We start from the raw sequence: 13,196 nt of genomic DNA, 5'->3' as shown, positions 1-13,196 counted from the left end.
CCTGCTGAGGCCAGGGAACACTGGAGCTGCACAGCCCTTCACAGGAAGTGCTAGCAGCACCAGCCCTTTATCAGTTAAAGAGCTTGAAACCTTTTTATCTCACTGCTGAGGAACAGCAACCTACTGGTTACAGTTCATCTGAAGCTGGAGAAGTGAAGGAGAGTTTTATCCATGCTTGCCTGTTCCTAGAGTGAGTACACCCAAAGTATTCTCTCAGCAGAAAGGTCATGGAGTTAATAAGCCCAGAGACTGAACTGACCCCCTGTATCTAGAGGTGCTCCTCTAGGAGCAGGGTTACACAACACTGTGGGGAAACCTATGATCCCCTGTGCCTTCTTGATGGTAGGTAAACAGAGAACTTCCTCCTCTGGGTTGGTCCTTCTGGCTCTGTCATAACACTCCATCTAAAAGGTGAGAAAAAGTGTCTTTAAAACCCATCCTTACTCCTGGCACTACTACAGTCACAAGGTCAGACAGCTTACTTATGAGAGGAGATTATTTTGTTTTGTGATATTCTTCTAGCCAGCAAGAAAAAAATTGCTATTAGCTTGCATGCACCCATTCATAGCATAGGGAAAACTCCAAAGATACAGTGGAAAATGTGAGTAAGCAAAACATTGCTAATGAGGAGATTTTAACGTTCCTGCCAAGACAAATCAGAGAAAGGAAGAAACAAGAAGTCTTGAGAGAATTTCCTCTCGTGACACAGATGTGACCATCTTAGAACAGGAACATCACAACACTTGAGCAAGTGGTGAGTACCCACGGTGGCAACTTCAGCCACGCTGACAATTCAGGAGGTCCCAGTACAGCAAGAGCTTTTCTGCTCTGTCTACCTCTCAGATCTGCTCAGCTCAGCCCTCTATTATCTGTCCCCTTTTCTTTGTCCCCTTTCCTGCAGCCACCTGAAGTGGTTATTTTTTTCCAGCTTGTGAAGCAAGATATTGTGAGTGCCTTTGCCTGGGCATACCTGAATATGGGAAATGAAGGTTCAAGCTCCTCCTAATACGGTATGAGGATGCATATGCTTTGTTTGAAAGAGGCCAAGAGCTGGGTGAAAAGCATGGTCATTTGGGTTTGCCTACAATCTATTAAGACTTCTCTACTGCTGCATCTTGGAGGTGCTTCCTTTTCAGTATTTGATGTTGCTGCAGAAAGAATTCTATACTGATGAGAAAGGCAGCTGGCCTGCAAAACATTCAACCAGCAGTGCTACTATTGCCACAAATTACTTTGTTTTAGGGCTCAGTCTGGGTTCTTGTAGAAGGTAGTGGTAAAACATCTGATTTAATGATCGTTGGTCAGGATTAGACAGCTTTTGGGGTACTCTGCCTGTTAGGACTGCTCTTCTGATAGTAGTTGGATCCCAAAAGCCATCAATGGTCAGAAAACACACCACTTGTTTAGAATCTTGGTTGATGAATTCAAGTTCTAATGTCCCATAAATACAGTCCTAGGCCTAGATCTTGATGCACTTTGCTTTCTGTCTTATCATTTGCATTCAACAATTCGTCCTTCCTTCTTCCATGATACCTGATCTAATTCTCTGTACCAAGGCTTTCCAGGTTCTTTGCTGGGCCCTGTCAGCATAACACCAGCACTGCTAACTCTGTGCCAGTTTGCTTCCTTTGAGCAGCCTGAGTATTTTCAAACTATTATAATTTCTTTTTTCTCCTGTCTCTTTGTTTCTTTCCCTTTGCCTCACTTTCTGTCCCTTCCCATGGTTTAAAGACAGCCTTACAGGAATCTATTTTTCTTTTGTGATGTCCAGGTATTCTATTTCTATCTATTCCTCCCACATTTTTTTCTTCATCCCACATCTAATTGTTCCCTTAACACATTGTAATGACTCCTTTTTAACTTGTTTTGCGCTTACTGCATACCAGAACAGAAGTGTGCATTAACAGTTCAAGCCTGTGTGCAGCAGAGGTCCAGGGGTCTGTGTGAGATATAATGTAGTGCTGCACTCACTCTGACACTTAGTTCAGTGTTTGCTAGTTTTAATTTTATTTAGTGAGGGTACTCTCAGAGAGTTTCCACATATGTTCCTGTCATATAAATATTCGAGCTGCAGCTCTGATGAGGAGAGATATCCTAATTAGTTCTTGGTCTGTCAGATGAGTCTGGTGATGATCTGTCTGTCTGATGAATCTGGTGACTCTATAAGGCATTGAGATCAGTCTGTTACTCACTGGACTGGGACATAGCCATAGCTCACACAAGTGAGCTAGAAGCCAGTGATTTCAAAAAGGAGGGAGAAGTAGCCTATTTGTGAGTTCCTTTAGCTCCCTGCTAAAGTTTTCCTTCAGATGAGAAAATGGGGAGGCTTGTTAAGTAAACTGAGCTTTAAAAGAGGACTGCTGAGTAGTGCCAAATGAATGGTAATCAGAGGACAGGAGGAGTTCCTCTTTGTGGTGATCCTGAAATGTATAAGGGACAAAACTATGTATTTATTGAGAAAGAGCAAAAGGTAACCTATGGCCTTTGAGCCAGGGAAAGCCCTTCTGGTGGTCTTACTGAAACGACATGGAAATCCCCTGGGTTATGTTACTCATCTATCGTAATTTTCACCTCTGTGGAGATTACTCCTGCTGTGTCTGAGAAATTGAAAGGCAGAGCACGTCCCTGTGACCTGTGTAACACAGTCTCTTCCTAAGCATTAGAAAGAAAGGAGTATTTAGCATTGATTACATAATTGCATGCAGGATCCCTGAGAGGGTTTTGGTAATTCAAGTTATTTCTGCCTGTGCTGCATGGCTCTCTGCTTGGACTGAGTGGCTGTGGCCATTAACAGGGGGTCGCTCCCGGAGCAGGGGTTACAGGACACACACACGCCAAAAAGAGAGCAGGCTGCAAGCTTGCAGTGCAGGCGCAGGCTGTGTGAGGCAGAGGGGGGTGCTGAATCCCAGCAGTTGTCTCATGTCTGCCAGCGGGGGCTGCCGTGCCAGCTGCAATGCCTCTTGCTCTGCACTCTGCTGGGTCCTGCTGGGCCTGACATAGGCTGTCTGCAAAGCAAGCAGCAATTTGTCACAGCCTGGTGACACATTCACACATCGGCTACAGCGCACATGTAAGAGGCAGAGAAAGCAATGCCAGCTGCAAGCCCTCACTGCACCTTGTACTGGCGCAAGCTGGCAAAAGCTCCCTTATGCCTTGTCTCATAGAGTTGTTTCCTAAGGTCCTTGGCATATTCATTCTGTCCCCAGGTGGGGAGACAATGAAATGCCATCAGGTGAGTGAAGAAATCTTCATGCTTTCATCTAGCAGCATATCTCATGGCCCCACAACACACAAGTAGCTTTATGTAGACTCGGTCAATGGGCAAAGGTGCTGTAACTCCCACAGAGCTACTCTTAATAAGGTGCTTCTTTGAGGCAAAAAGAAAATAAACTCTTCTTTCATTGAATATATCTGGAGCTTGACCTGCAAAGCCCTTCCAGCTGGTCTATAGCTTGGTGAATCTGTTGTCTCTGGGAGGAAAGCAAGATCATTCTCACTGTGATGAGCTTTTAGTGCTTTCCTGGATCATGTCTGGAGAGTGTCTGCTTCTGGAGTGGTAGATGTGTGTCCCAAAGGGACAAGCAAAAGTCTTAGAATTGAGCTTCTGCCAATCATTTTCAACCTTTAGCAGAGCCTCTCTGGAAACACTCATCCTACCCGTTGCAATTTCCAAGCAAAATACAAACACCACAACATCCTCTCTGTTTGGATGAAATCTCATCATTAAGTGAGGAAAAAAAAGCTGCTGACAGTGCTGGGATGGGGAGTTCCACACTCCTGCTGTATCTTACGCCAGTGCAGCTAGGAAGCATTTCCTCATGGCATCAATAGCTCCTGACTATGTTTTAGTAAGAGTCACCTTGCATTTTGTGTCTGTCTCAAGAAGGTGCTGCTGGCCACTAGAGAGACAGCAAGGCATTTGTGCTATGGGGGAAAGGACAAAATCATTCTTGGCACCTTCTCATGCAACTGATGTCATCTTCTAGAGAGTCTGGATAGATTCAGGTGCTTAACAGCAGCTGAGCTGAGATGCCCAGTTTAAGAGGGGCAGGGATCTGCTTGAGAGAGTACAACAGAGGGCTACAAGGATGCTTAGGGGACTGGAGCACTGCCTGATGAGGAGAGGATGAGGGACCTGGGGCTTTTTAGTCTGGAAGACCGAGAGGGGATTTAATAAATGTTTGTAAGTATCTGAGGGCTGGGGGTCAGGAGGGGGTGGGGGGAGCAGGCTCTGCTCATTTGCTCCCTCAGATAGGACAAGGAGCAATGGATGTAAGCTGCAGCACAGGAGGTTCCACCTCAACACAAGGGGGAACTTCTTTACTGTAAGGGTCACAGAGCACTGGAACAGGCTCCCCAGAGAGGTTGTGGACTCTCCTTCTCTGGAGACTTTTAGGGTCTGTCTGGATGCTCTCCTCTGTGACCTGACTAGATTGTGTGGTCCTGCTGTGGCAGGGGGGTTAGACTTGATGATCTCTATGGGTCCCTTGCAACCCCTAACATCCTGTGACCCTGAGCAGGGATTTTCTGTGGAAGTGACTGGAAAAAGTGTTGTGGTTTTTTTTTTTTTAATGTATGTGTTTCTTTCACATGAATCAAAACATGTCAGAATTCTTTGACTTCCCATATGAACAGGCTTAGTCATTGTCATTTGCTGTGGAAGACTACCCATCAGAAAGCAGAGACACATTTATTCATCATTTCTTTTTTCCAAGAAACTACTTCTTGTGGGAATAGTTAAAAATGTAATTATTTTCCTCCTTTTTGTATTTCAAAATCTGAAGTCTTGGAGGGGGTTAGATGTAACCCTTTGAAGATTGCTGTGCCATTTGATTAAGAGAAGGAATCATTTACGTGAGTATGGAAGGCATCCACTCTCCAGTGATGCTACAGTTATCCATACTCATGGGATTCCCAAACTGCATCATGAGATATGCTTTGATGAAGAGTGGGAGCTGAATGAAACAAGTTAGATTAATCCACTGATAACTGTATGGCTCCCTTTTGACTCCTGAGAGGTTGCCATTTACTTCTGATTTTGTGTATGATGTTGAGTCTTCCTGATTAAGAGACTGCTTCCCTTTCTCACTCCTTGACTTTCATTCCTACAGCTGACTTGACATTATTTCATTTGGGTGATTTGCTTTACAAATGACTGCAACAAAAGGTTTCCAGGAGAAGATCCCAGTGTCATCCTCCAGCAGGTCTGAGAGTGCTTTTCTTCAGGGAATCTCTATTTTCAAGGACTTTTCTTCAGAAAAGAAAGGCAAGTAATTTGTGGAGGACGGAATGGTAACTGATACATTGATTCTGGACTGGTACAAAGTATTTTGCAGTTTAGAGAACATCTAATTTACAATTTTTATCAATTCAGTAAACTCAGCGATGGTACAGAGGTCCCATTCACACTAGAGTCATGCTTTTATCCCAAACAATTTCATCCAGAAAGGAAAAAGAGAGGGAGTGGGAGAGAAAAAATTTGGTTTCTTTTTCAAATAACCTTTTGACTACCCCAAGTCCTTTCTGTGGCAGTTGGCATAAGAAATAAAACAAAGGCAGAAGCTCCCTTAGAAGAAGCAAAAGTGCACATAGAGAGTAGTCAGAACTGTGAGTCAGTGTCAGTTGTCTTTTACACAGGAAAAGACATCAGCCAGATCCCTACCAGTAGTCTACAGACTTATGGCATGATTTTGAAGCCATAAGTATGGCAGATCTCTAAAGGGTTATTACACCTGAAATACAGATCTGTTAAATTTGTATCCACGTTACACCAAATGACTTTAGCAGTTCTCTTTGGTGAGTGATATTAATTTAAGCAAGCCATCACCTTCTATGAAATGTATTTTGGGTCAATTTGTTGAAAATAGATTAATTTAACAGTGTTCTCTCATCCATTGTGCTGGATGCACTTGAGACCGACTTCCTTGGGTATTCATTTTAACAGATCCCCATTGCATAGGATTTTGTCTGATGGCAGGAAAACTTAAGAGGCCTGCTTGATTTCTTTAGCACCTATTCAGTTTGCTGATGTCCAGCAAGCAGAGTTAAGTTTTCTTTTCCATCTTGCACAGGACTGAATAGAAAAGGGTGAGAAACAGCCTTCAAACTCCATCACTTAATTAGAACAGATGGATTTTACGTTGGAGTGTGAATCAGGGTTACCCAGAGAGGAGTAAAGTTTAGGATTTATGGTTCAGGAAAAGCTTCATTATTTGGAAATTTTGTTCCAGAGCTGTTTCAAAGACAATTGCAAAAAAGGTTCTTATGAAGGGAGCACTTTCAACAACAGTTACAGCAGTACTGACTTTACCTTTTTAAGCTGCATCTGATTGTATTAATTGAATCAATTATTGCCTATTTAATTTCTGCTCCAAAGAGTGCTAGAAATTGATCAAAATGGTAAATCAGACAGACAGGGAATATGAAAGCTCTGTCTTGACTTTAAATAGGGCTGCTTGAACACTTTAACCTGCAAGTCTCAGCAGAGCCTCAGGAAACCTTCCAGAAGTGTGCTCCTGGTCAGACTGGATTTCATGCACGGAGAAGTCCTTCTGTGATACATTTTGGGTCAGTGAATCATCACTTTCCTGATAAATAATTCCATTTATATGAAAAAGTCCTTTCCCCTTGTTTCTATCTCTCACAAAATCACTTGGGACCTGGGTAAAAATGAAGAGAAGATGAGGAGGGGCAAAGTAGAAACATAAAAATGTGCCTGGTGTGTCTCTTTCCCCTTTTTTGGGGGGATGGAGAAGTGTGGCTTTTTTTTTGTGAGTTATCATAGAATCAACCAGGTTAGAAGAGACCTCCAAGATCATCCAGTCCAACGTAGCACCCAGCCCTAGCCAGTCAACCAGACCGTGGCACTAAGTGCCTTATCTGAAGTGCATCATGTTTTCTTGAACACCTTCAGGGACGGTGACTCCACCATCTCCCTGGGCAGCCAATTCCAACGCCAATCACTGTCTCTGGCAACAACTTCCTCCTAACATCCAGCCTAGACCTCTCCCAGCACAACTTGAGACTGTGTCCCTTTGTTCTGTTGCTGGTTGCTTGGCAGAAGAGACCAACCCCCACCTGGCTACAGCCTCCCTTCAGGTAGTTGTAGACAGCAATGAGGTCACCCCTGAGCCTCTCCTTCTCCAGGCTGCACACCCCCAGCTCCCTCAGCCTCTCCTCATAGAGTTGTTTTGTATTTCCAAAGTAGTGCTTTGAAGTCTTGTTATTCAAGTTGTTGAGTCCTTCTATTTTCTTATTTTTTTTTTTAATTATTATTTTTCCCCCCAGAGGGACAACAACAGAGTCTGGATAAGGATCTAAGTTTTGAGCTGTTTGTCTGAAGCAAGGCTGAGTGCCTGCCCGTAACTGCCTGCACAGCATGTAAGTAGCAGGTCTGTTCTCTGACTTTGCCTTCTTGCTGCTTCTATTTGATTAACTCAGTGTCAGTTAGATATTAGGTGGATAAAATCAGCACTCCTTATAAATACACTTGTTGGTGAAAATAAAGTGACTAAAGAATTGAATCTTATAGTTAAAGGAGTTGGGGTTTTCCTGCAGTGATGGCCAGGCATTTGTTGAAACAAACAACCCAACAAAAGAGCAGATTTCTAAGGTCCCTCTTCTATACTTACACTTTAAGGACTGAAATTTTAATAGGTGGTCATTATGTATGCCTCTGGGTAAAGAAAGAGAGTTACTAAGCAACATTTATGCACTCATTGGACAGCATCACACCAGGCACAGCAGGTTGATGGGACTAGGTGAACTGGACCAGTACAGCGATCTCTGCCTTGGCAGGAGTGCAAAAGTCTCCCAGAGGAGAAGAATTCTTACTTAGGTTGTGCTCTGTACATAGCTTTCCTGTAACTCTTGCAGCTTTCTTTTCTGCTGTTGTGCTGTCAAAGATTTGGCAGCCCAATCTCTCCCAGGGAAGGGTGCCACTATGCATAACCACTGTAAAAGCAAGGCACTTCTAAACCACAAAATAACAAAAGGTGGATGGTGTAGACAATGGAAGAGAGCAGCATAAAGTTGTCAAAGTCTGTTCAAGAAGAGGCAAGAGCTATGAGTGAATCTAATGTGAGCAAGGGTTGTATGTGGAAGGAAGACAGGCATGTATCAAGAAGGTGAGAAGGAATGTAAGGAAGATAAAGAAATCTTGCTGAAAGGGATTTGAGCTAGAAGCTGGGTGCTTAGCTCTAGTTCAGTTGGGGTGGCACTGACACAACTCTGCTTCAGTGCAGCTTGCTGAGGAAACCACTGTGTGTTTTTGTGTGCGAAGGCAAAAGGCTGCAAAGCAGAACGAATGATTGTTCCACAGAGGAAATAGTTGTTGCACCTCAGATCATTTCAATTTTTGTTGATGAGCAGAGTTTTGTTTGTTTATGGAGAGTACCTGGTACATATTAACCATACAGGAAAATATATACTATAGTATAAGGAAACTCAGGCTTTGCCCTCACTTGAAATCACAAGGAGTGTCCCCATTGATTTCAGCAGCTGCATGATTTGGCCCAGCGAGGCAGACATCATTGCCTTGAGGCTGAGTCAGATAAGGCCTCTTATGAACCTCATGTGAGCAAATAACTCACGTAAAGAGGAAATTATTTCTGAGTAAGCAGCAAGCAAGCAGGACATCAAGCTGTCTTGACCCTAATTTGATCTTTCTGGCATTTGTTGTAGTCATCTTTGGATTAATGCTTTGGCCTGTGTGGTGAGACTTGTATGAGTCTCTGCATATTCATGGTGGCTATGGTAGAAATGAGGACTCCTTTCTGACCCCCCCGAAGGGTTGAGCAGCTGCATCCCAGGTAAGAGAAGGTGCTGCTGTCCATGTTTGTCATGACACTCATTTTGCCTATTACTGGTACCTGTAACTGTTACATCATACAGCTAAAAACTGGAGGAAGTCACAGCTCTCCATCACTACGTCCTTCCTGTGTGTCCAGTGTGAGCTTCTGCTAGACTCAGAGGTGGTCTTGGACCTTGGGTAAATGAGTGATTAATATCTCTGAGAGTTTCAGTTGAAATAACCAAGGAGTTGTTGCCTTCTATTTTCAGTTCTGTGAGTGAAAACAGTCCATTAAATTCAGTAAAAGCAGAGGCTGCTTTGAGGAGAGCTTGCAGATTTGGCCTGTAGTGACACTTTGCATACCAAAGTGTGAGCAATAAAATGTTGTCTGAGATCTGTTGAACCAATTCTGCAATCTTCAGTTATGTGGGAGATTAAGCTTTGTGAAACAAGCCTTCGGTGCTAGCCTGGATTTAAGACTGTGAATAAAGGCAGCTTTATTTGGACTAACTAATCCAAACAGCAGAAAATTACTGCAAACCTCCTTTGAATTATTCCTCGTGAATCTAATTTGTATATTCATCTTGCTCACTTGAGAGATTTGTTCCTCCTTCATTATTTTGTTAGAAAATCAGGCAGATTAACAGTTGTTGCTGCTCTTTGGTTCCTGCTGGTCTTGCACTTTTCTACGTGTTGCATGTTTGGGTACTAGCTCACAGGCAGACTGGGGCTGTGGTGAGCTAAGAGGGACTTGGTCTCAGTATCTCTCTCTCTTTTTTTTTTTTATTTGGCTTTAAATCTCTGTTACCAAACCAAAAATTTTCCATACAGGCAGAAAAATGGTGACAGTTTTAGCTTTGCCATCTCCACAAGTGATCTACTGTCTGCTTGATACATATATATGCATAAGACAAACCTTTGGTTCACTTGGATATAATGGATCAGACCAACATTCCCAGGCACCTGACACCACTTAATATATTGAGACAAATTATGAACAGGGTTATAAGAGCAGCAGTGTGCTGCCAGTAAGGGAAGCAACTAGAATGCTTTTTTAGTTCCCAGTCAAATAAAGTCAAGTAAGCTGAGGTGAATGTGCTGTGCAGTCTAGCAGGCTGGTGTGGAAGCAGTGCCTAACACACATCAGGAGGCACTGAACAGCTGCCTGTGAGAGATAATATTTCATGGGGACTTTTGGAAGTGTTTTTGCTGGTGGCTGTCCTGTATGGCTGCCTCTGCTCTCACTCCTCTCTCCCTTCAGACCTATGACACACTTACATAAGCTGCTGCTCCATCCTGGTAATGGAAGGCAAGCAAAAATCCTAAAAAGAGCTGCAATGCAGATGCTCTGCATTCTCTGGATTGCACAGAGGCAAGCCAGGGCACAGGTACTTATTTTTGTCCTACTCTTTCTGCTTCCACTTTCTCTCGCTGTGCTCAGCTCACGGCAGAAGTGGCACAGCCTGTTCCTGCTGAGCACTATACATCATCCCACATGCTTTGGAGATATCTTGCAGCACATTGCTGAGAAAAGCTGTTGTCCTGGCTGAAAATCACAGCTGGCAGCTGTTAGTTGACTACAGAAATTTCCTCTGTACAGTGTGAGGTTTGGGACCAGCCATTACTTTGTACTAAACTTGAGTTTGAGTGAATCTGGGTGGGCTTTTTTTGTTGTTGTTGTTTTAAAGAAAAGAGGATGGCTGGTTTAAAACATGCTATTTAGCACCCAGACACTACTAAAAAGGACTGGTATTCCTGATACTAATAATTATTTTAAAACTAGACTTTTTGCCTCACTTGAGGTAAGCATAAAAGCCTGGATGGATAGAATTTCTCTGCAGCAGTTTAGTCCCTCTGCTTCAGCACTAGTTACCCCCCACCCAGGAGAAACAGAGCACCCAATTAGGTAAAGGTCTTTTTCAGGGCAAGATTAATGCAACTGGAAATGCACAAAGGATGAAACTTCCACTCATCCAAGTATCTTGGAGGAGGATAGACAGGACTGCAGAGTTGTGGAAAGGAAAACCTGTTTAGAGTTATTAGTTTTAATAATATATTCAGAAATATTCCACAATTCTATATTTCTTCAGTAACATTCCTTATTATGAAAGATAATAAAGAGCCATGTAAAATATCCCTGTCCAGTCAATCTAAGAAACTAAGGGGAGAATTTGAAACCCCCATTGCCTATTCGAAGGTTCTTGGGTTGTTATTTGGCATCACATAAGGAAGCCTTCAGACCTAGAGTTTGAGCTTGAGAATGTGATGCTATTATTTTCATTTGCATTGTTTAAACAGAATGGTAGGTGTGTAGGGTAGTGCAGAGGACCTCCCTCCTCCCCATTTATCAGTGCTTTTCCTTGGCAATATGCAGTCTCAGGCCATGGGATGCTCACACTCAAACCAGAGAATCCTAGAACGGCTCAAGTTGGAAGGGACCTCAGAGATCATCTGCTCCAACCTTCCCACTATAGGCAGGGACACCTTTCAAATAGACTCAGCTGCTCAGGGCCTCATCCAACCTGGCCTTCAACACCCCCAGGGATGAGGCAGCCACAGCCTTCTGGGCAGCCTATTCCAGAGTCTCATCATCTTCTACTGAAGAACTTCTTCCTCAGCTCCAGTCTAACCCTGCTCTGCCTCAGCTTCAAACCATTTCCCATTGTCCTATTGCCAGACACTCTTATGAAGAGTCTCTCTGCTACTTTTCTGTAGGATCCCTTCAGATACTGGAAGGCAGGTCTAAGGTCCACCCCCAGAGCCTTGTCCAGGCTGCACAGCCCCACCTCCCTCAGCCTGTCCTCATAGCAGAGATGCTCCAGCCCTTGGATCATCTTTGTGGCCTTCCTCTGGGCTCTCTGTGTTGGAGCTGAAGTGCAGGCTAATGTTTAATTTAACTACTGTGAAAAGTCCTCTTGATTTCAGTGGAACCACACACAGTAAGGAAGTGGAGCATTGGGGATTCAGATCTGGACTATCTGGGCAGAGCCTGTAAAACCAGATAGTTGAATGCAGCTGGGAGATGAATGTGTGTTGCTCTGAGGAAAGTTGACACACCATTCCACAAAATATTTCAAGTTTTCAAATATTTGGCATTGTCCCAAGTGAGGCCAAACTCTCAAAGTTTTATAGTTTGCTGAGAGGAAAAAACTCAGTTCAATGTTGGTGGCTTTTACGATTTTAATGGCTAAAAACACAATAATAACAAAATGTTTTGTTTGGACCAAGATATTGCAACACTGAGAGTATTCTCTAATTTCACCAAATGTTTTGTTTGCAAGAGAATTGGATTTTCCTCCAAATTTCCTGCTGGAGTTACTGAGTTTAGCTGAATGGCCATAAAAACTAATAGGGAAGATGAATGTGAAAGCCTAAAGAAGTATTTTCCTTAGTCTTAGTTTGCTATTAGGTTAGCATTTTCCTTGGGGATGTTCACCCCATGCTGTGAAGCAAAATTAAGAGCTGCCTAGGTTTTAAGGTGTAGGTATAAAAAGCAATAATTAACTATCCTGAACAGAAAATAGTATTTGAACCATGCAGGTTCAAGTTGGGGTGATCACCAAGTTTGGTGTTCTCAGAACCAAAGTCTACAACTACCTGAAGGGACACTGTGGAGAGGCTGCTGCTGGTCCCTTCTCACAGGTAACTGGAGACAGAACAAGGGGGAATGGCCTCAAGCTGAGACTGGGAAGGTTTACATTGGACATTAGGAATCAGTTTTCATGGAGAGAGTGGTCAGGGACTGGAATGAGCTGCCCAGGGAGGTGGTGGAGTCACCTACCCTGAACCTGTTTAAGGGTGGTTTGGATGTGGTGCTTAGGGCTATGGTTTAAGTTGAATCTTGTAGAGTAGGGTTATAGGTTGGATTTGGTGATCCCGAGGGTCTTTTCCAGCCTGGATGTTTCTGTCTGTGATTCTTCCACCAGCTTAGCACAGCTCCAGCACTTCCAGGACTTGTTCTCACTGGGATATCTGCACAACACTTTACTGCACAGTTAAGGCAACTTCAGAAAGAGCCTAATCTGGAGGATCATTTTCCAAAGGAGGCCTATATAAACCCTTATGATTGAGATACAGATCCATATCTCCATCCTGTTTGATCCAGAGATTACATACCACCTTAGCTGTCTGTACAGCACTGTAAAGCCCCCCCTCTGCTTTTCTTTCTTGTGTGCAGTCCTATTTAGAATCCTCACAGCAGCACTGCTTTGGTCCATACAGCTCATCCTTGAATATCTCTTACTTTTCTTGATAGATAGATGCACTCAGTCCACTTTCAAATTTCCCACATGCATTCTAGCATCTTTCAGTTGCAGGAAAATGGCCTGGTTAGAGAATGTAGCTCTGAAGAGTGGGGTGCATCCAACTTTGGTTTCAGCTTCATGAAAATGTTTGGGTTTTTTTT

General features: G+C 43.4%; 1 long non-coding RNA gene across 11 annotated transcripts in view; it reads left to right on the top strand.

Annotated features, from left to right (window-relative positions):
- The window catches only part of LOC135185655 (uncharacterized), a 131,640-nt gene that overhangs the window by 100,544 nt on the left and 17,900 nt on the right, over positions 1-13,196 (top strand). For 10 of the 11 annotated variants that reach the window (XR_010306556.1, XR_010306553.1, XR_010306552.1 and 7 more), the window contains 3 exons: positions 5,112-5,266; positions 6,450-6,567; positions 7,288-7,380. This is a non-coding gene — a long non-coding RNA (uncharacterized LOC135185655). Of the gene's footprint in view, positions 1-5,111; positions 5,267-6,449; positions 6,568-7,287; positions 7,381-8,682; positions 8,811-13,196 lie in introns of all 11 variants that reach the window. The other variant, XR_010306547.1, reaches the window with a different exon arrangement.

The sequence above is a fragment of the Pogoniulus pusillus genome, chromosome 23 (assembly GCF_015220805.1).
Source record: "Pogoniulus pusillus isolate bPogPus1 chromosome 23, bPogPus1.pri, whole genome shotgun sequence".
In the NCBI taxonomy this organism is placed as follows: domain Eukaryota; kingdom Metazoa; phylum Chordata; class Aves; order Piciformes; family Lybiidae; genus Pogoniulus; species Pogoniulus pusillus.
The sequence above is the reverse complement of the archived record's forward strand: the minus strand, read 5'-3'. Positions and strand labels throughout refer to the sequence as shown.